Source organism: Dermacentor variabilis, chromosome 4 (genome assembly GCF_050947875.1).
Source record: "Dermacentor variabilis isolate Ectoservices chromosome 4, ASM5094787v1, whole genome shotgun sequence".
In the NCBI taxonomy this organism is placed as follows: Eukaryota; Metazoa; Arthropoda; class Arachnida; order Ixodida; family Ixodidae; genus Dermacentor; species Dermacentor variabilis.
In genome coordinates this window covers 132,381,131-132,407,487 of record NC_134571.1, presented here as the reverse complement: position 1 = coordinate 132,407,487, position 26,357 = coordinate 132,381,131, and the positions used below count along the sequence as shown (strand labels likewise).

The 26,357-nt window shown below is 48.9% G+C and overlaps 1 protein-coding gene and 1 long non-coding RNA gene across 4 annotated transcripts in view; one reads left to right on the top strand and one right to left on the bottom strand.

The window, feature by feature from the left end:
* LOC142579795 (uncharacterized) overlaps nucleotides 1–26,357 on the bottom strand; it is a 152,022-nt gene that overhangs the window by 114,404 nt on the left and 11,261 nt on the right. The gene's annotated exons all lie outside the window — the stretch shown is intronic.
* The window catches only part of LOC142579794 (uncharacterized), a 79,408-nt gene continuing 58,181 nt past the window's right edge, over nucleotides 5,131–26,357 (top strand). For 2 of the 3 annotated variants that reach the window (XM_075690369.1, XM_075690367.1), the window contains exon 1: nucleotides 5,131–5,287. The gene's annotated coding sequence lies outside the window, so the exon portion shown is untranslated. Of the gene's footprint in view, nucleotides 5,288–6,742; nucleotides 6,846–26,357 lie in introns of those variants that run through there. The other variant, XM_075690368.1, reaches the window with a different exon arrangement.

Sequence of the window (26,357 nt, the reverse complement as noted above, 5' to 3'; positions counted from 1 at the left end):
AGGGGGTCATTCGCAATGTAGACATTATGGATGGCCCCGCGACACTTGAGCGGAACATTGTTAACGATCGCAATCCGCTGGCTATGGCGGCCAAACGCATCAAAAACACAGGATCAGTCATCATTGTTTTCGATGGGTTAAAGGTGCCCAATTTCGTCAGATATGGGCCAACTCTGGTACGGTGCTTCCTGTATCGAAAGCAGTTGGATGTATGTTATGTGTGTGGCAAGCTTGGACATCGGGCGGACGTCTGCCCAGCACCCGATTGTTTTGAATGCCGAGGATGCGGGGCTCGGAACCCTGAAGAGGATCACAACTGTGTGCCTTGTTGCAAGCTTTGTGGCGGACGACACCTGACCGCGGATAAACAATGCAGACAACGATACCAGCTTCCCTACGTCGTGCGTGTTCGACGACAGGAGAGAGCCAGGGCGGAGCTAACGGCGGAACAAGAGGCAGCCGAGATGGTGCAGCTGGTGAGCGCCCGCCAACGCTCTAAGGGACGCTCGCGCTCTAGGAGCCGCTCCAGGTCGAGGCAGCGGCCATCTTCTGGGACTCGTACGACCAGGAGCCGATCCGTTTCTATGGAGGCGCGGGTGCGCTTTCCTGCAGCTGGTGGCGGCGGCGGCGCAGCTGGGAGCCAGACCACCTGGGCTGACAAGGTCAAGGGTGGCATCAGCGCCGGCCGAGCGCCCGAGCAGCGCCAGGAGCATGTGGATGGTAATAAGGATAGGGATAGGATTGCGCAATTGGAGAGAGAGAATCGTAGTTTAAAAGCAGCCATTGACGGGCTTATCAAAGAGATAGCTGTACTTAGGAACGGCTTACCTTCCGGTAACAACGATAGCTTAAGACAGACTGGGAAACATGATGACTCGGTTGAGGTACCAAGGTCTGTGGAGGTCGCAGAACAGAACATGGCGGACGAAGAGACGCCTGCTCCGAAAAAGAGGGCCTTATCCTCGACCGTACGGATTCAGGGTAAAGTCGGTTCCGAGCTTAATGCAATGATGGCGACATTGCAAGAAAGTGTAAATCAGATCATTAGTAGACTGGAGCGGATAGAAGAACGGGAAAATATCACGGATCAGAGATTAGGCAAAATTGAAATATATCTAAACGATACAGTGGTCCCTGTTATGGAGCGGGAGTGCACTCGGCCGCTAGCCCAGCAGGGTAAGTCGCCGAGTGGACTTGAGCTCAAAAATAGTTCACCAAATTTCCGTGGTCAAGATGGCTCTATTAAATAGTTCATTTAGTATTTGGCAGTGGAATTGTAGGGGGTTCAATCATAAGAAGGCGTCTCTGCAGCAGTTTGTTAGAACGCATGGTGTTAAGCCTCAAGCTATCATGTTACAGGAAACACTGACGTCTAACGTGACCTTAACGAATTTCAAAGCGGAAGTTAAGGATAATGAACAGGGCAGAGGACTCGCTACTCTCATTAATAGGAGGTTGGCATACATTAGACATAATCTTCACATGGCAGATTGCAAGATTGAGTATATTATGGTGGAAGTAATCTTAGGTCGGCAAAGGTCATGTCAGAGGAACGTTTACCTGCTTAACCTGTACAGTAGCCCCCGGGACACGAAGCAGAGTTTCAAATCTCTCTTGACCAAGGCAACCAATCTGGCTAAGGATGCACCATTGCTTATTGGAGGGGACTTCAATGCACCATATCATGTGTGGAAGTATGTTTATAGCACTATTAAGGGGGAGAGACTATGGCAGCAGGCACTAGACTTGAATTTAACTGTGATTACAGACCCCTCGTATCCCACCAGATGTGGCACGTCGACATGTAGAGATTCGACACCTGATCTCACTTTTGTTCGGGGGGTGGTGGATTCGTCCTGGTCCAATTCTAATAAAGATTTTGGTAGCGATCATTACATACTTATGATTACTTTGGCAGTGGCTAATAAAAAGGAGCGCACATTCAGGATGGTTGACTGGGATGCATTTAGGAAAAGAAGAGCGCAGAGAATCGATGACGAAGGAAATGAGTTGACCTTGGAACAGTGGACTAGTCAGCTTAAAAGTGACGTTGAGGCGTCCACTAAAGAGGTTCAGACCGATATTGACACGGAACACATGGATAGTCGCCTGGCACATTTGTTGGAAGCAAAGCAGTCGATGTTAGCGAGATTGAAGGGTCAGAGATTAAATAGAAGGCTTAGAAAGCGTATAGCAGTGGTTAATCAGGAAATTGAAGACCATTGTCGGGTACTGTGCAAGCAGCAATGGGATGAAGTGTGCAATTCTATTGATGGTCGCATTAAGAGGGGAGGCGCATGGAGTTTGCTCAGATATTTACTAGATGAGACAAACACTAAGTCTAATCAGAGGACTGTGATAGGTAAGCTGGTCCATCAGGCGTGTCGGGACTCCACGGAGCAGGAGTTGCTAAAGGATTTGGCTCAGAGATACCTTCCTTTGGAGACCTGGCACGATACACCTGATGTGGTTTTGGAATATAGTGGAGACGACAATGCAGCTATGGACGCGGAATTCACTGAAAGTGATATCAGGATGGCGCTGCAGAATCTTAATGGTCGATCGGCATCAGGGCCGGATGGCATTACGAATAAAATGCTACGGAATTTAGACGATGGGTCAATTGAGTTCCTTACACGGCAGATCAATTGCCTATGGAAGGAAGGCTCTTTCCCGGAAGAGTGTAAACTGGCAACTACTGTTCTGATACCCAAACCGGGCAAGGCCATAGGGCTTCAAAATCTCAGACCCATTTCCCTGACGTCGTGTTTGGGAAAAGTCGCTGAGCATGCCATTTTAAATAGGCTAACGCGTTATGTTGAGGGCAATGGGGTCTTTCCGCATTCGATGATAGGATTTCGGCCCGGCCTCTCGACTCAGGATGGTATGATCACGATTAAGCATCAGATCCTTGACCGGCGAACAAGGGATACTAAGGCACTAATTGGACTTGATGTGGAAAAAGCTTTCGATAAAATCCGACATTCTTTCATTCTACGGGTGCTATCGGACTTGAATATGGGGCAGCGGCTTTTCAATTTTGTCAAGGCTTTCCTTACGGATAGAAAGACATGTCTCAGGTTTGGGGAGATAAAATCGGAAGTCGTTAAATTGGGTTGCTGTGGTACTCCGCAGGGATCCGTACTCTCGCCTATGTTATTCAATCTGGCGATGTCGAAGTTGGCTAATAGACTGGACACTGTCCAGGATATTGGCTATTCTATCTACGCGGATGACATTACTATATGGAGTGTCGGTGGTAGTGATGGAGAGCTTGAGGCTAGGCTGCAGCAGGTGGTAACGCTTACGGAGGAGTACCTGGGTCTCACGGGGCTCAAGTGCTCCACTAAAAAGTCGGAGTTGTTGATCTTCAAATCTAAGAAGCTAGGTCGTAGGCCGAGGGGTTGGGTACCGGAAGTTGAGCCTTGCATTAGACTTCATACTAGGGAAGGGTCGGTGATACCCAAAGTTGAAGCAATCAGGGTCCTGGGTTTTGTACTTGAAGCGAACGGATCGAACATTACAACCATTCAGCGTATTACCAAGAAAACGGAGGAGGCCATAAGACTTATAAGACGGATCTCTAATAGGCATAGGGGTTTAGGAGAAGAAGGTGCGATGCGCTTACTTCACGCATTTATTATGTGTCATTTCTCGTATGTGGCAGCTATGCTAAATTGGAATAGGGGGGAGAAAAATAAATTGGAAGCATTAATCAGAAAAGCCATCAAGGCTGCGCTTGGTCTGCCTATGACTACGTCAAACGATATGTTGTTACGACTGGGTTTGCATAATACTTTAGATGAAATTGCTGAGGCTCAACGTACCGCACAGAGGGAGCGGTTGCTAGGTACACCAGCGGGTAGGTATATATTACAGTCAATTGAAGAATCGGTGGCTGTGTCGCACGATAGGGCGCCCCTACACGAGTTGAACGTGAACCTTAGGGCAAATATCATGGTTCGTCCATTTCCGCGGAATGTGCACCCCGTGCACAATGTAGGGAGGCGGGTCGCGAGAGCTAGGGCTTTGTTGCGAGAGGCAAAGGATCAGGAGGAGGAGTCTGCATTTGTTGACGCCGCATGGATTAATGGTAAAAATGCTTATTCGGTGGTGGTAGTAGATGGCAAAGGGAGCGTTAGAAATGCTGCTTCCATTTATACCAAAGACCCGGGGGTTGCTGAACAGGTGGCTATTGCTCTAGCACTACTTGATTCTAGAAGAGTTTTGGTGTTTAGCGACTCGCGATCTGCGATTACAGCCTTCTCGAGAGGACTTGTTGCGGAACCGGCTAACAGACTGCTGCAGGGTAGGGATATCACTTCGCATACAGTTACTTGGTTCGCGGCGCACATGGGGACAGTGGAGGGAGCCCCGCGTAACCTCAACGAGGTGGCGCACAGGGAGGCACGAGGATTAGTGTGCCGTGTACTCCCTGAAGGGGCTGGATCTCCCGCTCCTGAGTACAGGGACCAACTGTTAACCTACAACGAAATCACCAAGCACTATTACTTAGGGCGCAGGGCATTCCCGTTGCCACATCCTAAATTAAGTAGGCCGCAGGCGGTTACATTAAGGCTTCTGCAGACACGGACGTACCCTAACCCGGTCATCATGAATAAAATTAATCCGGACTGCGGGGTTTCAGTCTATTGTAGTAAGTGTGGGGGTTTGCTCGATTTACAACACATGCTGTGGCGCTGCTTAGCGTTGGCCGGTGATGGTTCTCGAGGTGAACAGTGGTAGCAGCGAATGCTGCACAGTGAAGTGCTGGCGGACCAACTCAGGGCTGTCCAGAGGGCCCGTGTGATGGCAGAGGGGCTCGGCCTCTCTGTACCGACGTGGGAGCGGCCCGCATCAGTCCCAGACTGATCCCTCAGGACCTAAATAAAGTTCTTCATACCATACCATACACAGTGGGATTAAGACAATGGCAGCACCCTTATTCCTTAGCTGTGTGCGTCAGACGCGCAGGTGTTAGTGTCGTGCGATAAATGCGACTCTATTGTATTTTCACACGCTTCCTTTCGACAAGGGCAAACGAGGCGCTCGGTTTTTGGTTAGCCGCCACTACGAAACAAAGAGACAATGAAGCGATTTTTTCTACGTGACCTACTTCATGCCTTACCTGTTTCAAACACTACAAATGATATAACGGAACACACATCTAGAACGAGCAGTCCAGAAGGTTTACCCCAAGAGTTGTCTCGCGAAATCGCGCGGTGCGTGTTAATCGCGATAATTTTTACAAAGGCTAACCATTATTTTTTTGCGCTACCAAAAGCCGGTGAGTTACAATCTCCTTGGAAAGAAGCTGCTCTTTCTTTTCATGCGCTTCCTGTAGTTGCCGTGGCTGTGTTGTATTCTGTGTCCTTCGAATTTCATTCCGAGGAAGTTTTATTAGGCCTCATGAAATCATGTATAGATTTTTCAATAGGCCAAGTCTCTTCCTACTGCTAAAGGGCGTGGAACACATCGCCAGATTTAATTGTTCTTTTTAACAGATAATTTGCACAAAGGATAAGAGTGATAAAATAAAGAAGGGAATAACCCCCATGAACTCTCCGTTGAACGCTGTGTTTTACACAGAGACGGCGTCTTTCAGGTCTTGCTTAAGCTTCAGGTAAAAAAAAAGAAGATAAACTAGCGGTATATCATAGTATGACAGCTTAGTTCACTAAATTTAATCCTCAGTTGGTGCAGTTTTGTCTTGACATTCAACGCCAATCGAATGAAGTAGTGGCGCACTTCATCGCGTTTTTAAAGGTGCCAACCGAATTGATATAAATGGTTATGATCCTTAAAGGCTGACGACAGTATGCTTCAAACATCTGCAGCCTATTTTAGTCAAGAAAGTTATGAATTACGTCCAAACATATGATGCACTTTTTTGAAATCAATATGTGTTCGTTAGCATCTTTTCGACTGAGACAGAGCTGACAAAAAAACTTCAGAATTTTTATGACTCGAATGATGCGTGACAATAGGCTGACATCATAAGAATAGTTAATAGGAAAGTCTTTTACAAGGTCTCGTACCGGAAGTTAGCCTTCCTTGCCATTAGATTAAGACTGAAAATTAAGTAATAAACCGAATATAAACTAATTTTGTTATGCCATAGCAAACAGTATGCATAAGAAAAGTCGCAGTTGCGCCCGATAGGTGAAGCATCGATTGCGATAGCAAAATAACAGACAGCCACAAGAAGTAAGGATAGTACTTTTACCGGCCATATCATCTTGTAAACATTCGCTTGCTAATTAAATTAACAAGCATGGTGTCAGCGCCCATAGCAAACACGGACACATCGCACTCAAGTGACCACGGAAACTCGCCGTGAGAATGCTGGCGCGAGGAAATGTGGCCGAAACAGTGAACGAAGTGATCTTCGTGCTGTCTATCGCTTCAGCGCAGAGTGAGCGCCGACAACACACAACACCAACCAAGATACGAGGCGCCGACGTACGCAGACTCTACCCACAACGCAGATCGCTCTTAAGATGCGGCCGCGCGAGCGTGTGCTGCCGCCACATGCGCAGTTGCAGGTTGAGTAGGACGCCGCCCCCCGCCCCTTTCCTCCCCAAGGTGCCTCACAAGGGTGGATGCCTCGAGCGCTACGGAATACGGCGCGCTTGCTCTGCGCTTCCGTCCCTTTGGCGAGGACGAGACTGAGCCGCAATCGTCGTCTCCACTCGCACGCTTTCATTCGCGCATACAGCGTTGCGCGCGAGGCGACGGTGTATTCGTCATTAGACTTCATACGAAACCTCACGTTGACGCCGTCGCTGACGGCATAAACGCGCTTGGAGCGTCCATATAAATGTTATCGGAATAATAACTACACGGTAAGTCCACATCAGGTGTTCTCAGGAGGACACGAAGTATCTCTCGTGGGGCTATTGCTTATTCTTGTAAAGCCCCTCCCCCCCGCCCCTTCTAACACATAACCGCTATCCAGTTAGGTCTCAGGGAAGTCCTATTATTTGCTAATAAAGATCGATCTCCGTATGTACCTAAACGCCACTGATATTTCCTCATTTCTTGTTACACGTAGAAAGATCAAGTTTCTTCCTGATAATTCTTCAATCAGTTTGCCAATTTCACGCACAAAATATCAAACTAAGGTAAATTAACGCCTGTAAGTGGTGAGTCCGTGCTGTAAAAAACGCTACACACAAATCAACTACGATAAGAGAACACGTCTGCACATGAGCCCCCGATAAAAATTAACCTATCATTCATTACAAGGTCGTGAAACATACTCTATCGCATGTAAGCAGCTTCAAGCATCTAATAGGTGTAGTGACCCACACACAAGGTAGCAATCACAGGTTAAAACAATTTGTTTGAAAGTTAAACAAAGAAAGTCATTTTTGAAAAATAAAGTTCGGCGGCATGTTCCACTCCTGTAACACGTGAAAGCGAAAGCCTGCAGCGCGTTTGGTAACGCATTAATATATACGATCTGCGGAGTCAGACTGCTTGCAAGACATAACGAACCGCAGTGTGAAATACATCTGTGGCCCTTTAAATCGACCTGCTCAACGACATGCGCGAGCACTTAATGCACTACGTATATGTACAGCTTGCTTGTAGCCAGTAAGTGTCACGATTGTGTAACACAACCCGAACATAATTAAAGACACATATGATTGTTGTACCTCATGTTTGTTTATTTGTCGAAGTCTATTTTAAGTGCTCTCCGGTAGTAGGCGATCCTCTAACCACACACCGTCACTGGGACTCCGCGGTGGCGTCTCGGCGTTCAAAGCCATAATAACGGCATTATGGTCTATCAAGTAGCAAATGTCGTCGAACCGCATCGTTGGGTCTTCGACACTGCGCCGCATATTTGGCCGAGCGCATGTATTTGAAATCCTGTGAGCGATCCTCATATCGTTCAGTTAAATTATTTTAACACGGAATGGTAATGGACTGGTACAACCCTTCCTCGTCCATGCGAGTGGGGCTCCGATTTATTCCCCGCTTTGACGCCGCGTTTCTGTATGTTGTATTGTTGCGTTTCGCCTGCGACACGTGGTTTTGCCGGCGCGACTGCGGCGGGGCGGCAGACATTTTGGCCCGATCGTCGTCGCCGCAACACTCATCGCCAGGTGTTTCCAGGCGCGACTGCGGCGATGCGACCGCCTAGGGATCATCCTCGCATTCCAGTCATTGTGCCCGAAACAGGCGATGCCAAAGCAGGGATCTCATTCCAGTTATTGGGCCCGAAACAGGCGATGCCAAAGCAGGGATCTCGTTCCAGTCATTGTGCCCGAAACAGGCGATGCCAAAGCAGGGATCTCATTCCAGTTATTGGGCCCGAAACAGGCGATGCCAAAGCAGGGATCTCGTTCCAGTCATTGTGCCCGAAACAGGCGATGCCAAAGCAGGGATCTCATTCCAGTTATTGGGCCCGAAACAGGCGATGCCAAAGCAGGGATCTCGTTCCAGTCATTGTGCCCGAAACAGGCGATGCCAAAGCAGGGACCATCCTCTCATTACAGTCATTGTGTCCGACCGGCAGCGCCACGACAGGGTGCTACGAGATCGTGCTCGACATGGTGCTACGGCATCGCTACGACAGTGTGCGTCACCATTAGCCCATTGTACATTCACGTGCTCGTCTTTTGAGGGGTTCCTTCTTGCCCTCAACTGCGAGAGTATAAAAACAGCTGCCCCCGGACGCCAAAGGAAGGGCTCCGATTTCTTCTGTTGAGTGAAGTGCTCTCCCGTCTCTCTACTTCGGTCAAACCTGACCGCCAACTCTTTGCGATGTTAAAATAAACAAGTTGTTTCGTTGTTACCAGTCGACTCATGCTTTGCCGGGACCTTCGGATGCTTCCAGTTGTACCCCAGGCCGCCAGGCCAACGCTACCCTTGGGGCTTGCGACCCAGGTACAACCACGGGCGTCAGCGCCGAGTTCCCAACAGATCGTACCAGCAGTCCGATCCCAAACATCTGGTTGGCAGCGGTGAGATCGCCTCCGACTTCAAATAACTGTCTGCCAGCGGTGAGATCGCGACAACGGAGGCCAGCAGCGAAGAGATGCAGTTGACTGTATGCTGAGCAGCTCAACGACGATCCGGGAGCAGTGCAACGAGCCCTGTGTGACGACTGGTTGCCTGCAGCGGAACGACTGCGCGGAATTCCTGCCTGCGAGGTTTGGTGAGTGCGGGACTTTCTTCTTGTGAGCTTTGCCAGGCTTTTTGTTAGTGTCAGAAACAGAGCTGGTAATTGTGGTTGTCGTTGCTGCCGGGTTAGTTTGCGGCAAGACAATAGTAAGCAGTAGAGAAAGCAGCATTCAGAGCAGCCATGGATTTGAAGTCGTTGCGCAAACCGAAATTGTTGGAGCTTGCAAGAGAGTTGGGTCTGGATGTCTCAGACAAACTCAGAAAACCTGAACTGCTAAAGGCTATTCTTGAGTTAGAGGCTGAGGATGACGAGCTGTCGGAATGCCTTGAGACTATTGAGGAGAGGTCAAAAAGACAGGAGCGCGAACTTAAAGAGCAAAAAGAGAGACAGGAGCGCGAACTTAAAGAGCAAAAAGAGAAACAGGAGCGCGAACTTAAAGAACAGAAAGAAAAAGAAGAGCGTGAACGTAAAGAACAGAAAGAGCGAGAGCAACAAGAGAAAAAAGAAGAGCGCGAACACGCTTTGGAAATGAAGCGTCTCGAGGTAGAGATGGAACGCGCTCGTAATGGAAGTCAGGCACACGGTGCAGGAGAACGAGTATTGTTCAAAATGACTGACCTGATGCGGCCGTTTAAGCTTGGAGAGGACATTGGTTTGTTCCTGGTTAACTTTGAGCGAACGTGCGAGAAGCAGGGGTTCTCTCGGGAAACGTGGCCACAGCGCTTGCTCACTTTGTTACCCGGCGAGGCGGCCGACGTAGTCGCTCGCTTGGATAGAGAGGAGGCAGAGGATTTCGACAAAGTAAAATCGAGTCTGCTAAAAAAGTACCGGCTGTCTGCGGAGGCGTTCCGTCGGAAGTTTCGGGAAAATGAGAAAGGCAAAAGTGAGTCATATACAGAGTTTGCGTATAGGCTTATGTCGAACATGCAGGAGTGGCTCAAAGAAGAGAAAGCGTTTGGTGACCACGATAAAGTTCTGCAGTGTTTCGGGCTAGAACAGTTTTATAGTCGGTTACCTGAGAACGTGCGATACTGGGTCTTGGATAGGCCAGACGTGAGTACGGTGGCTAGAGCCGCTGAGCTAGCCGAGGAGTCTGTGACGCGTCGAGCTCGCGGAGCTAAGGACGGTCAAAAGGGTGAATTTGGCTCGAAGTTTGAGAGGCCGAAGTTCACACCCATGAGATTAAAGGGGGACACGCGTAGTGCGGATGCGAGCGAAAGCAGTCCGACCAAACGTAAAGAGACGGCGGCAGCCAAACGCAGAAAGCGGTTCGAGATGAGGCGAGCGCGCTTGTGTTATACGTGCCAGAAGCCGGGTCACTTTTCGGCGCAGTGTCCGGAAACAACACCAAAAGTTGTGTTTTTTTCAATAGGCAGCACTGACGAGAACATGAAGCTTCTCGAGCCTTACATGCGAGACCTCCTCGTGAACGGGAAAGAGTGCCGAGTGCTTCGCGATTCCGCAGCTACGATGGATGTAGTTCACCCGTCTTACGTAGAACCCCATATGTTCACGGGCGAGTGCGCATGGATCAAGCAAGCCGTGGAAGCTCATAGCGTGTGTCTGCCGGTAGCAAAAGTGCTTATTGAAGGACCTTTCGGAGCGCTTGAGACAGAGGCGGCAGTGTCATCTATGCTGCCACCCCAGTACCCGTACCTATTTTCAAACAGGTCCGATCACCTCCTGCGCGAGAAGGGGCTTTTGTTTGGTGAAGCTAGTGTTCAGGCCTTAACCAGATCGAAGGTTCGGGAGCTCGCTGCAAAGGCGGTAGTTGCGGGGCCGACGTTATCAAACAACGAAAAAGGGTCAGAGGCGCAGCAAGCTGATATTCCAAGCACGCCCGAACTGAATAAACTTGAGTCTGTAACGTTAAAGGCGCCAGATACTGGAGAGGAAACGCCCGACGCGGGAAAGTTAGAAGAGCTATCTACTGATTTGCTCATCGCGCCTACGTCAGACGGACTTGATAGGTTGCTAAAAGTCAGCCGGTCGGCTTTGATAGCCGAGCAAAAGAAGGATGGTAGCCTAGAAAACATACGCTGCAATGTCAAGGAAGGTATCGCCAGGAAAAATGCGCGTTTTGTGGAAAGAGGTGGAGTCCTGTACCGGAAGTATCTAGACCGAAGAGGAGGGGAGTTCGATCAGCTGGTCGTGCCTCAATGCTATCGTCAGGATCTGCTGCGCTTGTCACACGGGGGTTCGTGGTCCGGACACCTAGGAGTTAAGAAAACTAAGGACCGTCTCTTGCAAGAGTACTATTGGCCAGGGTGTTTTCGGGACGCAGACCATTTCGTGAGGACATGTGACACTTGTCAGCGGGTGGGCAAACCAGGGGACAAATCAAGGGCGCCGTTGAAATTGGTACCTATCATAACGGAGCCTTTTAGACGGCTCGTTATTGATACAGTGGGACCTCTGCCGGTAACAGCCACGGGGTACAGACACATTTTGACTGTGATCTGCCCAGCGACAAAGTTCCCTGAAGCAGTGCCGCTTAAAGAACTCAGCTCAGTTGAGATAGTTAATGCACTACTGTCCATATTTGCGCGAGTTGGTTTTCCTGCGGAAATCCAATCAGATCAGGGCACAGTGTTTACTAGCGCTTTGACGACAACTTTTCTCGAAAGGTGTGGGGTAAAGCTGTTACACAGCTCAGTGTACCACCCACAGTCGAATTCCGTTGAGAAGCTCCACTCCGTCATGAAGCGCGTGTTGAGAGCGTTGTGTTTTGAACATCGAACTGACTGGGAGCTGTGTCTGCCTGGGGTGATGTTTGCTTTAAGGACCGCGCCGCATGCGGCTACGGGGTTTTCGCCAGCTGAACTGGTGTACGGTCGCTCGCTTCGATCTCCGCTTCGCATGCTTCGAGAATCGTGGGAAGGTAGGGGCGACGACCCAGTCGTGGTGGAGTACGTACTTAAGCTCCTCGAACGCTTAAGAAGGGCACAGGAGTTGTCAGGTGAAGCAATGACAAAGGCCCAGCAGAGGGCCAAGGTTTATTATGATCGGACAGCCAGGGCCCGTCGTTTTGAGGTTGGCGATGAGGTCATGATATTGCGCACATCGCTAAACAACAAACTAGACGTGCAGTGGGAGGGCCCAGCACGAATTGTTCAGAAACTGTCGGACGTTAACTACGTGGTAAGTCTGCCAGGAAAGCGGAAAGCACAGCAAGTTTACCACTGTAATCTGCTCAAACCTTATAGACAAAGGGAAGCAGTGGTGTGCATGATGGTAAACGTTCCTGAAGAGCTTCCGGTCGAGCTTCCAGGACTAGGCTCAGTGACGAACAGGCAAGACACCGGTCAAGTCATTAGTGACCTTATCAGTAAAGCACCGCTGTCGCCCGAGCAGAAAACCGAACTACACCAGCTATTACAAGAGTTTCAAGGTCTGTTCTCTGAGAGGCCTGGTAGGACTTCTGTACTTACTCATGATATAGAACTTACCTCCACAGAGCCAGTACGATCCAAGGCGTATCGGGTGTCACCCCGCCAGAGCGATATTATGGAGGCTGAGGTAAAGAAAATGCTACAGCTCGGTGTTATTGAGGCAGGTGAGAGTGATTATACCTCCCCTTTGATTTTAGTTGAGGTACCGGGCAAGGAACCTCGTCCTTGCGTCGACTACCGCAGGCTTAATTCCATCACTAAGGATCAAATTTATCCGGTCCCTAACATCGAGGAGCGCCTTGAGAAAGTTAGTAGCGCTCAGTTTATTTCCACCCTAGATCTTGTCAGGGGTTATTGGCAGGTTCCACTTACAGAAGAGGCTAGTAGGTATGCGGCGTTCATTTCACCAATGGGAACATTCCGTCCTAAAGTGTTGAGTTTTGGTTTGAAGAACGCGCCATACTGTTTTTCAAGCCTCATGGATAAAGTGTTGCGGGGACAGCAAGAATTCGCTTTACCGTATCTAGACGACGTAGCGATATTCTCCGCATCCTGGTCTGAGCATATGGCACACTTGCGGGCAGTGCTAACCCGCCTGCGCGAAGCGGGCTTGACAGTCAAGGCTCCTAAGTGCCAGTTAGCACAGGCCGAGGTTGTCTACCTCGGTCACGTGATTGGTCAGGGTCGTCGCCGCCCCTCTGAAATAAAAGTGGCCGCTGTGCGAGACTTTCCGCAACCGCGCACCAAGACCGATATTCGGTCGTTCTTGGGTGTCGCCGGCTACTATCAGAGGTACATCCCTAGGTACTCTGATATCGCGGCTCCCCTGACGGATGCTCTAAGAAAAACAGAGCCTCAAACAGTCGTCTGGGACGAGACAAAGGAAAGAGCTTTTAGCGCCCTAAAGAGTGCCCTAACAAGCCAGCCTGTGCTACGATCGCCAGACTATACAAAAGGGTTCATTGTTCAGTGCGATGCTAGTGAGCGAGGCATGGGCGTTGTACTGTGCCAACGGGAAAATGGAGAAGTAGAACACCCCGTCCTGTATGCTAGTCGTAAGCTGACCAGTCGTGAGCAGGCGTATAGCGCCACCGAGAAAGAGTGTGCATGTCTCGTGTGGGCCGTTCAGAAATTGTCATGCTATCTAGCCGGCTCGAGGTTTATCATTGAGACGGATCACTGCCCTCTCCAATGGCTGCAGACCATCTCTCCCAAAAATGGCCGCCTCCTGCGCTGGAGCCTCGCTTTACAACAATATTCCTTTGAGGTGCGTTACAAAAACGGGAGTCTCAACGGTAACGCCGATGGCTTAAGTCGAAGCCCCTAACGTAGGAATCAGCCTCAAAATTGTTTGTTACTGATGTTTTTCTTCCTGAGGCAGGATTTTTTTTTTAACATATTGCTTTTGTTTAGTGTTTCAAAGTGATGATATGCTTTCTAGTGCAATTTTTCAATTTGTCGACGCGTTCTGAGTGATGCTAGACTACTGTAAGGAACTAGGCAGTGGTATAAAAAGGGGAAAGAGCCTGGCAGGGCTTAGTGAGGGTTGTGCCGTGCTTGCTGACTGAGCGGTTGAGTTTCAGCGTAGTTCTAACGCTTGCCGGGAACGAGAACAAAAATGTGAACTCTCCCGAAGTCACTTTGCAGTGTCCCGTGCGAACCTGAACGAGAGAACGAGGCCTTCTCTGTGCGCTGCGCTCAAGAAACGTCGAGGGACGCCCGACTTCGGTTATGAGCATCATCGAGCGACATCCCTCCGGACAGCGGATGCAGTCCCCTGTCCATCGGGATCTCCTTCCCCCGGCGGGGCGGTCTGTTGCGTTTCGCCTGCGACACGTGGTTTTGCCGGCGCGACTGCGGCGGGGCGGCAGACATTTTGGCCCGATCGTCGTCGCCGCAACACTCATCGCCAGGTGTTTCCAGGCGCGACTGCGGCGATGCGACCGCCTAGGGATCATCCTCGCATTCCAGTCATTGTGCCCGAAACAGGCGATGCCAAAGCAGGGATCTCATTCCAGTTATTGGGCCCGAAACAGGCGATGCCAAAGCAGGGATCTCGTTCCAGTCATTGTGCCCGAAACAGGCGATGCCAAAGCAGGGATCTCATTCCAGTTATTGGGCCCGAAACAGGCGATGCCAAAGCAGGGATCTCGTTCCAGTCATTGTGCCCGAAACAGGCGATGCCAAAGCAGGGATCTCATTCCAGTTATTGGGCCCGAAACAGGCGATGCCAAAGCAGGGATCTCGTTCCAGTCATTGTGCCCGAAACAGGCGATGCCAAAGCAGGGACCATCCTCTCATTACAGTCATTGTGTCCGACCGGCAGCGCCACGACAGGGTGCTACGAGATCGTGCTCGACATGGTGCTACGGCATCGCTACGACAGTGTGCGTCACCATTAGCCCATTGTACATTCACGTGCTCGTCTTTTGAGGGGTTCCTTCTTGCCCTCAACTGCGAGAGTATAAAAACAGCTGCCCCCGGACGCCAAAGGAAGGGCTCCGATTTCTTCTGTTGAGTGAAGTGCTCTCCCGTCTCTCTACTTCGGTCAAACCTGACCGCCAACTCTTTGCGATGTTAAAATAAACAAGTTGTTTCGTTGTTACCAGTCGACTCATGCTTTGCCGGGACCTTCGGATGCTTCCAGTTGTACCCCAGGCCGCCAGGCCAACGCTACCCTTGGGGCTTGCGACCCAGGTACAACCACGGGCGTCAGCGCCGAGTTCCCAACAGATCGTACCAGCAGTCCGATCCCAAACAGTATGCATGATTCTAATGAATGTATGGACTCTACGTTGCACTTTTCTGAGTACTCCAAGCCTCTGCATTACCACAGGAATGAGCCCCGCATATTCAGCTTGCTAAGGGTGGGGGTGGGGGGGGGGGGAGGGGGCGTTATGACCCACAGCTGAGGATTATAGTTTTTGTACCATTGGTGGGGATGACGTGTTTTTGGGTATGGGCCGTAATTTTTTTACCACTGGACCGAACGACATGTTTTTTGGGTAGGGGCCATTGCATTAAGCCACTTAAAGCTTTTGCCTTAAAATACAGCGTGTTAAATGTGTCAGGCTTTTCACTGCGCGCAAAAGTCCTTTATATATTCGCTATTCCCTAAAGGAGTAGAAGAATTGAATTCCCTATACTGACAGTCCTTCAATCAGCCTCATTAAAACAATTTGAACAGCCGCTTTCATCTCATTTCCGTTGCGGCCATTAATGTTGTAGAGATGCCTTGTTCTGCTGATTTTCAACAAATTTCGGCAGTGTTGTTCTTATTTTCGAATATTTTTCGGAGCACTATACATCGGATTGCTTGGCAATCTTTTAAGATTTTCTTTTTTTTGCCTCCTCATTGGTGTCGCGTGTGATTTGCTCTGTAGCATATTATGGACTGTATTCCCACTTGCACATTGAGATCTGCTTATGATTGCTGTTATCTTATGTTCGGCTAAAACACTGCTTCTTATTCCTATATTGTATTATGTACTTCCGCCCCGTAACGACCCTTAGCCGCCCCGTAACGACCCTGAGGTCAACAGTATTCAGAAATAAATAAATAAAATAAAATGAAGTACCCTTGCGTGGTATAGTACCCACCCCGCAAAACTGAGAAAGCTCAAATAAAGAAAAATCAAAAGCTGACGACATATATTATCTACTCCAAATACCGGTGGACCAATACAGTTACAGATATGCTAATCACGCTTGAATACGAGCATTTGCAGTCCAGAGAACGCCCGTATTGAAACTAGTCATACGCTAGAAAGTTTGAAATCGTTGTGGTAGGCAATCATTCAGAGAATAAAAACTGCTTCGACCCTTAAATCCACATATTTGAATACACTTAGATTTTCCTGAACAACATTGTGTAAATCTCTGTTACATTACAATACATCGGAGGCGGGAAGAGATATTGCAACTGCTGGCGGTCCCAACAAAACCGCGGCGGCTGCTCATGCTGACGCATCTAAGAGAAATGTCTCAAATAGCAGAACCGGATGGTGTCGGTGCCCCCGTTGTTAAGCTGTTACACTGCACGTCAGTGTAACGTGACGCATAGCACTTGGTGCGGTACATGCAGGTGATGCTCAATAGCCTGTCAAGGAAACAAGAATTCATAATTGCCTGCGAACTTCAACAGTATGTGTAGGAGTACGTTTACCTAGGGTAATTACTCACAGGAGAGCCTGATCCTGAGAAGGAAATTTATAGAACAAAAATGCGTTGGAATGCACACGGCAGGCATTACCAAATCCTGACTTGGAGCTCACCACTGTCGGTAAATACAAAGAGTGCAATCATTGCATTCTACCGGTGCTAATATAAGGGCCGAAACTTGTACCTCAAGAAAGAAGCTCGAGAACAAGTTAAAGACTGGGCGAAGAGCAACTGTGGATAAGAGAGCAAACAGGGATAACCGATATGCTAAGTGACATTAAGAGGGAAAAATGGAGCTGGGGAGGCCATGTAATGGGTATGGTAGATAACCGGTGGAGCATTAGAGTAACAGAATGGGTGACAAAGGAAGGCAAGTGCAGTCGAGGAGAGCGGAAAATGAGGTGGGGTGATAAAATTAGGAAATTTGGAGGCGCAAGTTGGAATCAGCTATAGCAAGACGCTATAGCTATAGCAAGACACAGGCCTTTGTCCTGCGGTGAACATCAAAATAGTCTGATGATGATGATAATTATGGTGATCATCGGTCGAACAAAACAGCAGAGAAATGCGCATTCGAACTATGATATCTTTGTTTGCAGTGTCGAAGTTTGTAAGGCAGTTGGCTAGAATTCCTTGCGATTATCTCTTTGGCAGCAATAACAAATGGTCTTGATGTTATTTGGACATTCAAACGGGCGGAGAAAGCTGAGAAGTAAAATTACGTACAACAATCGCACACTAAACCTATGTCAACATCACAATTACCTCAGGTTCAATTCCGAAGTTATGTTGCTGTTGACATTCCTTAGCATACGATATACCCAGATTGTTTCACCACCTCCTGGTATTTCCGAGCCTAACATAACCAACGCACCAAGGCAGACAGAAGCAGGATTGAAAATAGAAAAATAAGACTGTGATATTTAGTACCGCAAAACAAAAATATAGACCTCTTGTAAGGAATTTGCTAATTACATCCGGTCGCCGCCTTGTCTTGTTATGGTCTCTTAAAACAACCGGATTGTCAGATTCGATGCTCTTTCTTTATGCGAAAAAACGAGGGCCCAAAAGCTTGCTTTCATATTCGTCGCGATCACCGCATTGTTGTAGAAGTAGGAAAACTTCCAACATTGGGACGAGAGTACACATTGCTGCACTGCGATTTCTCGCGCATGTTCTTTGTGTATAGCAGACTTGAGACACCTGCACCTTTCTCCCGTCAGTTTTATCATCGTGTAAGACATCAAATGAGCGCTAACTACACCGTTTCGTTCAAAATATATCGCACTTGTCTCCAATGGTTCTGATCTATAGCAGTGTCGACAGCAGCGAGCAGTCGTCTTTAGATTCAAGAGAACTTCACAAATTACCTTCTCAGTAATGAGTGAGGAGCAGTTCGTAATTCCATATTTGAACTATACCGATATTGGAAACATTACCACAAAGTGCTGTGCATCGCAATATTTAAAAAAATTGTCGACAGAAGCTTCATAGCGATATCTAATGCTATTCCAGTTATATTGTTTTCGCTCAGTGGGAAGCGTAGCATTGCAGACTACATAAAGTCAAACGAAGAAAAGACTGTAAGAATAAAATAAGATGCGCACAGTCACAAAAGCAGCCAGCTACTATGTATTAAACCCTGCCTAAATGTTGCTTCCATACTGTTCGGTCCCCACTTAAGCGACGTTGTACACGCATCAATAATATTGTTCGTAAACCTACAAGACTTAGGAGCAAGAATAATGGCGAATTTGTTCCTTAACGGTGTTCACTGTACGCGTTTCTTCTCGTTATGACTATGGCCAGCAAAAGATGGAAGAAATTAAACGACAACTCGAAAGCGAACGGCAGTGGCCCAGAAGTTAGTAAAAGCTGGCCGCATATTCTATAACTATAGGTAGCCGCCGGCCGGCGCAAGGTGCCAGCGGCGCGATTGTGAACAGCGCCGCGAACGGCAGCACTAAGAGAACTGGTATGGGAAATAGATGACGGGGCGATTGTGTACACGGTGCTTCCAGTAATTTCACTCTGCGGCTTAATGCCTCAGGTACCGGTACACGTATTTTCGTGTGGCTGCTCTTAAGAAACGTCGTGACGTGTGCGAGTCAGGTCTGGTAGTTCCAGGTAATATATATTGTTACGGAAAATATTTAATCGACAGTAAACGGCTAGCACTTGGCTATTCAAGACTGCAGAGGGCACAGGTTTCAGCAGGTCTTTCAATCTGACAGAAGAGACTGTGACCCAGCCAGACTACAACGTCTTTGCCTTTGCCACTGTTCGTGACTTTATCCCCGGCCGGTGAAGCACCGTCCCGGTACTGGCTGTGGTCAAAATGGGCCATCACACTTGTAACGCTCGAGGCGGGAAACATTTACGATATGTCACTTCGTAGTGTGGCCGTCGATCAAGTGGATGCCATGGGAGTTCTCATAGGTGACAGGACTCACCTGGAGTAGCGCGCGGTAGGACCCGACATACCGCGACTCTGTGTCTTTTCTTAGAGGCCGAGACGACGAGATGGGAGCCAGAGAAGGACGATAGAGCCCGGTGGAAAACAGCATCCCTGTGTCGACGATCGCAAATGGATTTTGCGTGGTCTACGATGACGAGAGCCGAGCGCGGGTTACTGTGCGCGTGACGAGCGCACGCGTGATGGCCTTTTGGGCATTGGAGGTTTCCAGATCAAAAGGAAACGAAATATCAAAGCGTAATAAGGAATGGTGGCCAAATACAAGATAGAATGGTGAGTAGCCGGCGTTGTCATGAGGCGATGAGTTATATGCAAATGTGACGAACGGAAAGGCAACGTCCCAATCGCGGTGATCATCAGAAAGTGTACATGGAAAGCATGTTGGTCTGTGTACGGTTGAGACGTTCGATGAGACCTTTGGTTTGAGGGTGATATGAGGTGGGGAAGTTGTGATGAGCAGCACATGATCGAAGTAGATCGTCAACCACAAGTGACAGGAAGTAGCGACCGCGATCTGTAAGTAGGTGACGTGGAGAACCATGTTGGAGGATGACGTCCTACAGTAGGAAGTCGGCTACGTCTGTTGCGCAACTGGTTGGCAACGCTTGAGTAAGTGCATATTGCGTGGTATAACCTGTAGCGACTGCAAGCCATTTATTGCCTTTCGTGGAAATGGCAAAGGGGCCGAGCAAGTCCAGGCAAACTCGATAAAACGGCTCGGTTTGAACGCCAATTGGCTTAACGAGACCAGCAAGTTAAGTGGCAGGTCACAAGGTGTTACGTAGCGGCGAACTGAAAGATAAAGGCCCCTCCAGAAGAAACGTCGTGGTATGCGATCATAAGTTCTGGAGACACCTAAGTGCCCGGAAGTTGGGGCTTCATGAAACTGGAGGAGGACATCTCTGCGTAGACGATACGGGACAAGTAACAACAGTTCTGCACCGTCGGAGTGCATGTTGCGGCGGTAAAGAACGTTATCCTGAACCAAGAAGGTGAGTGAGGAGTCGAGGGGGCCGGATTGCAGAAGGTAAATAAGAGAGAGCAGGGATAGATCTCTGCCTTGTTCGTCAGCCATATGGATGAAGTCTGTCATAACACCTTGGTGTCGGGGTCCGTTTCAGTGGAGTCGCATGATTCAATGGAGTGACGAGATAGGCAGTTCGCGTCAGTGTGTAACTTGCCAGATTTGTACATAACCGAGAGCATGTACTCCTCTAATGGTAACGTCCAACGGGCGAGCCTATCAGTGGGTTCTTTAAGAGTAGAGGGCCAGCAAAGCGCATGATAGCTTGTTATGACCACGAACGGCCATCCATATAGGTACGGACGAGCAATAACACCATTACTGAGCAATCTCGCTCAGCAATGGTGTAATCCTTTTCCGACTGTGACAGGAGGCGACTAGCATCGCTATCACAAGGTTAACTCCATTCTGTGTTTGGGCGAGAATAGCACCTATGCCATGGCCGCTTGCGTCGGTACGAAGCTCTGTTCCAGCAGTTGGGTCAAAATGAGCCATCATAGGTGGTGATACGAGGGCGGAAATCAGCGATAGAAAGGAATTCGCTTGGTCCCTGCCCCATAAATGGTCGCATAATTTTTTAATATGTCTAAGGGGGTGCCGAGCAATGTCCGTGAAGTTGAGAAGAAAACAGCGAAAGTAGGAGCTGAGCCCAAGAATGCTTCGTACTTCATGCGTGGACCGCGGTACCGGAAACTCGTGGATGGCGCTGATTTGTCAGGGTCTGGTTGGACACCAGAAGCATCAACAGGTGTCCAAGTAATTTGATTTGGCGGCGCCTAAAGATGCACTTAGAGGAACTGAGCTGGAGGCCAGCCCGGCAAAATATGTTGAGAATGGCCGGCAGACGAGAGAGGAGGGCCAGAGAAAGGCTATATCACGTCTTTCTGAAGCATTTTCTCTACCTCCTTTTGGATGACTTCGCGCTCAGAGTGAGACACTCGGTAAGGGCGCTTGTGTAGGGGGCTAGCATCTCCAGTGTCGATGGGGTGGGCAACGACATGCGTAGGGCTTATTGGACTGTTCTCAACATCAAAAATCTTCAGGTAAGAAAATAGGACGGCATGGAGTGCTTGAGTGTGGAAAGGTAGGATGTCGGGGGATATTTTGTTCAGAAGTGCCTTGTTTGCTGCTGGTATGATAGTTTGGGGCATGGTGTCAGTGTCAGCAGCGAATGCACAAACTGTACATTCTTCCAGCGATGACAGTTCAGGTAGTGAAATTCCTTGAGAAAGAATATGAGTCGAAGAAGAAAAGTTGAGGGCTGGAAGCATCCTTCTGTTGTAACGTTGCTGGAGTTCTCATATGGAGTTTCCCCGGCCTGCTACCTTTGCAAACTCAAGCACTCCGTGCCATCCTATTTTCTTACCTGGACGTTTTTGTGTTTAGAACAGTCCAATAGGCCTTACACATGTCGTTGCCCACCGAATCGACACTGGAGATGCTAGCCCCCCCCACAAGCGCCCTTACCGAGCGTCTCATTCTGAGCGCCGAGTCATCCAAAAGGAGGTAGAGAAAATGCTTGACAAAGACGCGATAGAGCCTTTCTCTAGCCCTTCCTCCCTCCTCTGCTGGCCATTCTCAACATATTTTGCCGAGCTGGCCTCCAGCTCAGTTATGGCAACAACCAGTATGGTGTGATGAAGTGCGATGTTGCGCGAGAGGGTCAGTTATGCCAGGGGAGCGACCACATAGTCACCATCAGGGACTGCGGGAAACGGTGACAGAAGGACGTAGGTAGCAGGCTGAGCAGGTAGTCGTAGAAACTTCACAGAACATAGACCAGTGTTGCGTGATGCGGCGCCATCAGGACACAATGATTGTTCGAGCCGAAAGGGCCAGTAGAACAATCGATGACGGGATAGTGGGCGTCTAAGAGGTCAATACCAAGAATGACATCATGTGGGCATGCGTCGAGAACAGCGAAGAAAACTGAAGTGTAACAGTAACGCGGGCAGTTCACTTACCAAGAACCAGTGTTCAGGTGCCGTCAGCTACTCGCACAGTAGCAGAGACGGCAGGTTTCAACACTTTTCGTAGGCGGCGTCGGAGCGTAGAACTCCTAACAGGTATATGGGCGCCAGTATCAATGGGAGCAGTAACGGTCACGCCGTCGACGAGAACACCGAGCAAATTGAGTCTTGAAGAAGAGGTCCATAGATGTTTTTTTTTATACTGGTTGGCTATGCAGCCTTACCTGCGGGAGCTGCACTGGCTAGCTTCCTAGGTGGAGTCCAGAGTAAGCGGGAGATGGAGAGCGACGGCGTTGAGGGGAGCGCGACTGGCGACTCTGAGGTGACTGCAATCGGCTAGACCAATGTCCTGGAGCGCCAATATCGGCGTACGTCGGTGCAGAGCGCGAAGATAGAAGGTGAGGTTCATACGCCGGAAGGTGGTCGTCGAGAAGAGATGTGCTAGAAGGCGGGCCACGATCTTGACGGCGGTGACCAGGGAAGCTTGATCGGCAATACCGACTATTGCGGCAGTGTCATGAAATGTAAGCGACGCGAGGACATGAAAAGAAGGTTGGTCGATTGTCTGGTGTTCTCCACTCAGATGGGTGCCTGTAGCGGGGTGTGAACCGGGGTGCGGAAGTGGCAGCAACAACAACTGGGGCAGACAAGTGTTCAGTGACAGTGAAAGAACCGGAAGCGCACATGGGCTGAGGGTCGTGGCAGGTAGCTTGTTCAATGCCCATAGGCGCAACTTCTTGACGAACGATGACTTGAGCCAGGGATATTGTCGCCAAATGGTCGTGTGCAGGTGCCTGATAAGCGGCTTGGAGCCATGGTTTTGAGCTGCTGGCGAACAAAACTGGTTAGGTTGGTAGGCGTCGAGAACGGAGGGAGCGTCACGGGATCTTCGCATGAGGCTGTCGCACCCGTGTTCGGGAGTCTGGTAAAGCGGAGAATAATGAGCCTGCTTTTTCCTTGTCCAAACCAACGCTATTCTCCTATGATGGAGCCAATCGTTCGGCAGTTCTTACACATGAGTATGTTGAAGGCATCATCAGCTATGCTTTTCAACACATGGCCAACCTTGTCCGCCTGCGGCATGTCTTTGTCAAGGGTGCACACAAGGCTAGCACGTCTCGGATATATGTGACGTGCGATGCCGTCGACTTCTGAGCTCTGGCGGCGAGTTCGTGCCGAGCTGTCATTTTTCGTACCACCGATCGAACAAACAATTCGTGCATCTGCTTGCATACGTCCCAACTCGTCAGTTCTTTGTGCGTATTAAACCACACGCGAGCTGTGCCCCGTAGGTAGAAAATGATGTTCGCGTGCGTTAGCGTCTCATCCCACCTACGGTGATTCCTGAAGCGCTCGTAGAGTAGGAGCCAATCATCGACGTCGTTGTTGTCCGTACCACAAAATGGGCCAGCATCGAGGGGATGCGAAAGGACGACGGTCGCCGGAGCCGCGGGCTGCGACGACGGCGTACAGTCTTCGGCCATGGAGGTGGGAGAAACTTGGCGTCCGCTTCGAAGCTCCAGCGCCGGGAGGAATAGAGCGCCAAACCTACACCAAAAAGATGTTACAGGGAGTATTTATTCAACAGTAGACGGCTAGCACTTCGCTAGGCAAGACTTCACAGGGCACAGAGGTCTTAGCAGGTCTTTCAGTCCGACAGAGGAGACTCTGACCCAGCCACTGTTCGTGACAGTATAATAGAAATCGACTTCAACAACGATGCAAATGCACTCCTCAAATAGAGCCTACCGGGGCAAGTTAGGGCGCAGATTTCTAGCTGTTATGGATATTAGTTTCCTGGAGCTGTTAACATCGTCGTGTATATATTTATTTAAAGGGGCGGAGCACGCTAAACATATCGAACAAAAATGTAAGGCGCACATCACCCTTTTCTTTTTCTCGTCACGTTTCGCCAATTGTGCAAGTATCATCGAATGTCCATTCTCTGTCGAGTGTAGCTCCTTAGCGCTTGTGTTGTTTTGTAAATTTTCACGTCTTGGAAATTAGCCTAATCTTAAGTAGTGATCTATTTCAAACACCTTAGCGTGATGAGAGCTGCACGTGGCCGTTGTTGAGCCGGCGTTGACGGCGAGTATGAAAACGCCGCGGCGCTTACATTAGACATTGAAACATTGCGAAGTCGATCATGTACAGGCGCAAGCAGAGATGAGTATCGCGAGCAAAAAATGTATAACAACAAACTAAAATACTGAGTCACTGATAGGATGGCAAAATAACGACTACAAATGTGACTGTTCGCCTTCAATGCCGAAGCACTGGAGTCGTCACTCCTGTGGAGACATAGCCACACAATACACAGAGAACATGAAGTTCTTACGCATGAACAGGAGAAGCCAAGAAGTGATGAACGCTGATACGATGTCAAAGTATGATAAGCAGCAAAACTTTCCCGGGCGGATGTTACAATGTGCAGTTTTTTGTCATAATTTGGAGTGTCCATAGCCAAGGCTTCTTGCCGCATTTCTCTTTTAGGATTGCTTTCATAGCTCTCAGTGCCCTCGACAGGGATCTTATGCGACGGGAGGGCGCGTTTCCTCGTCGGTTGGCGCTTGACGGCCTCGTCCACCAACCCCTCAGACGGTAGATGCAGCCGAGGGAGACGATATGAAGGCTATGCAGGCCATACGAACAGCGCCTGCAACCGTGTGCAGCGCGATCGTAACATACCGATGAAAATACGGGAGCTTGTCGTCTTGCCTCGAGGCTATAAACACTGTATAACATGAAGCTCTTTTTTTTCCCGCAAATATTATTGAAATAAACATATTTAGTCGCTTTGCAGTATGGCGGTGGTGGTGATGTTGCTAAAGGCGGGCTTAGGCTTGCATACTTGACCGGCAATAGCTCCACTGGACGTGGTTTCCCGCGCCAAATATGCCACCATGTGCCTATTAGTTCGGTGTCACGCAGAAATTTGAGAGGAACGCGTGACACTTCCACTGTCATTCTTTAGACGGCGGTGTGGTGAACGGCCGAGCGTGGTTACGCTGGTCAGCGCTGTAGCACGTACACGCCCGGAAAAGGAAGCTGTCGTAGAGGGGTGTGTAGTGATTGGCCGTGAGAATATAGTCTCAACAGCAGATGCATGATGTGTGATAATGCTATTTCAATGCGCTTTTTTTCATTTCTTGTCGTTAAATGCGAGTTTTGTTTCATTCTCGCTCTTGTGCAACGCCGTCAGTTAAGTGCGCTGTCACTTGGCATGCACCCTCTTCTTAGCGTAAGAAATTTTTGGCTAAGAAAATGCGTACGAATAGCGCACGTTAGTGACTTCCGCCCTAAGATAGCACCTATGGCCGTGGATACAAAGTACAATATATAAAAGCAAAAGCACGCGATCCAAATAATATATTGAAGGTGATAACGACGCGAGTAAAGCAACGTGGAGCAGAACTCTAGCCAAAAACAAAGTTATGCGGAGGGGGGTGGAATGCTCACATATGTAAATTATCCTATTCTGCTTGTTCAATATTGCCATATGAACAAATGGGGAAGCATGTGTTATCTCCAGTCAAACCACATCGTTTACATACAAATGGCATGTGACTGCAGTTCAATTAATTCTGATTGAAAGGAACCGGGCAGTGCATCGCATCACAACTAAATGTATTTTGGAACAGTTGCAGTCCCCTCCCTTGCCATGAAAGTCGAAAAGTCGCACCCGAAATTGTGTGTGCAAATCTCCAAAAAGTATTGTCTCAAAAAGGGCAGTAAATGCCACATTCGTATCCGAACTCAGTTTTGAACAGCATCACAAACGCAGCCATATTTATATTGTGTGCTTCATTAAAAAAAATGTAGGTAGATAACTGCAGTTTTCTTTATTTATTATTTGTTCAATACTCCAAACCATGTACAGTTTCAAGCACAGTAGGTAAAAAAGATAAGCAAAGCAATCATCTATGTGTTACGAAAGGCAATAAAGTATCCTCCCAATCACTTACCGTACGAGGAAAAAATGAAAGATTGAGTAGATCTGTTCGTGCAAAGTACGGTGTCAACGAATTCAGATGATGGTGGCGAGTATGCCTTGATATTTAAAGACGATACATAGGGTGATGGATTAATTCCTAGGTCCCGACTCCAAAGCCAAAAAGAAATTGCGAACGTGAAGTTTCTTTTTCTTTCTTCGATACATTGAATGCAATTTGCCTGCATTATTTCAGAGGGTGAGTCA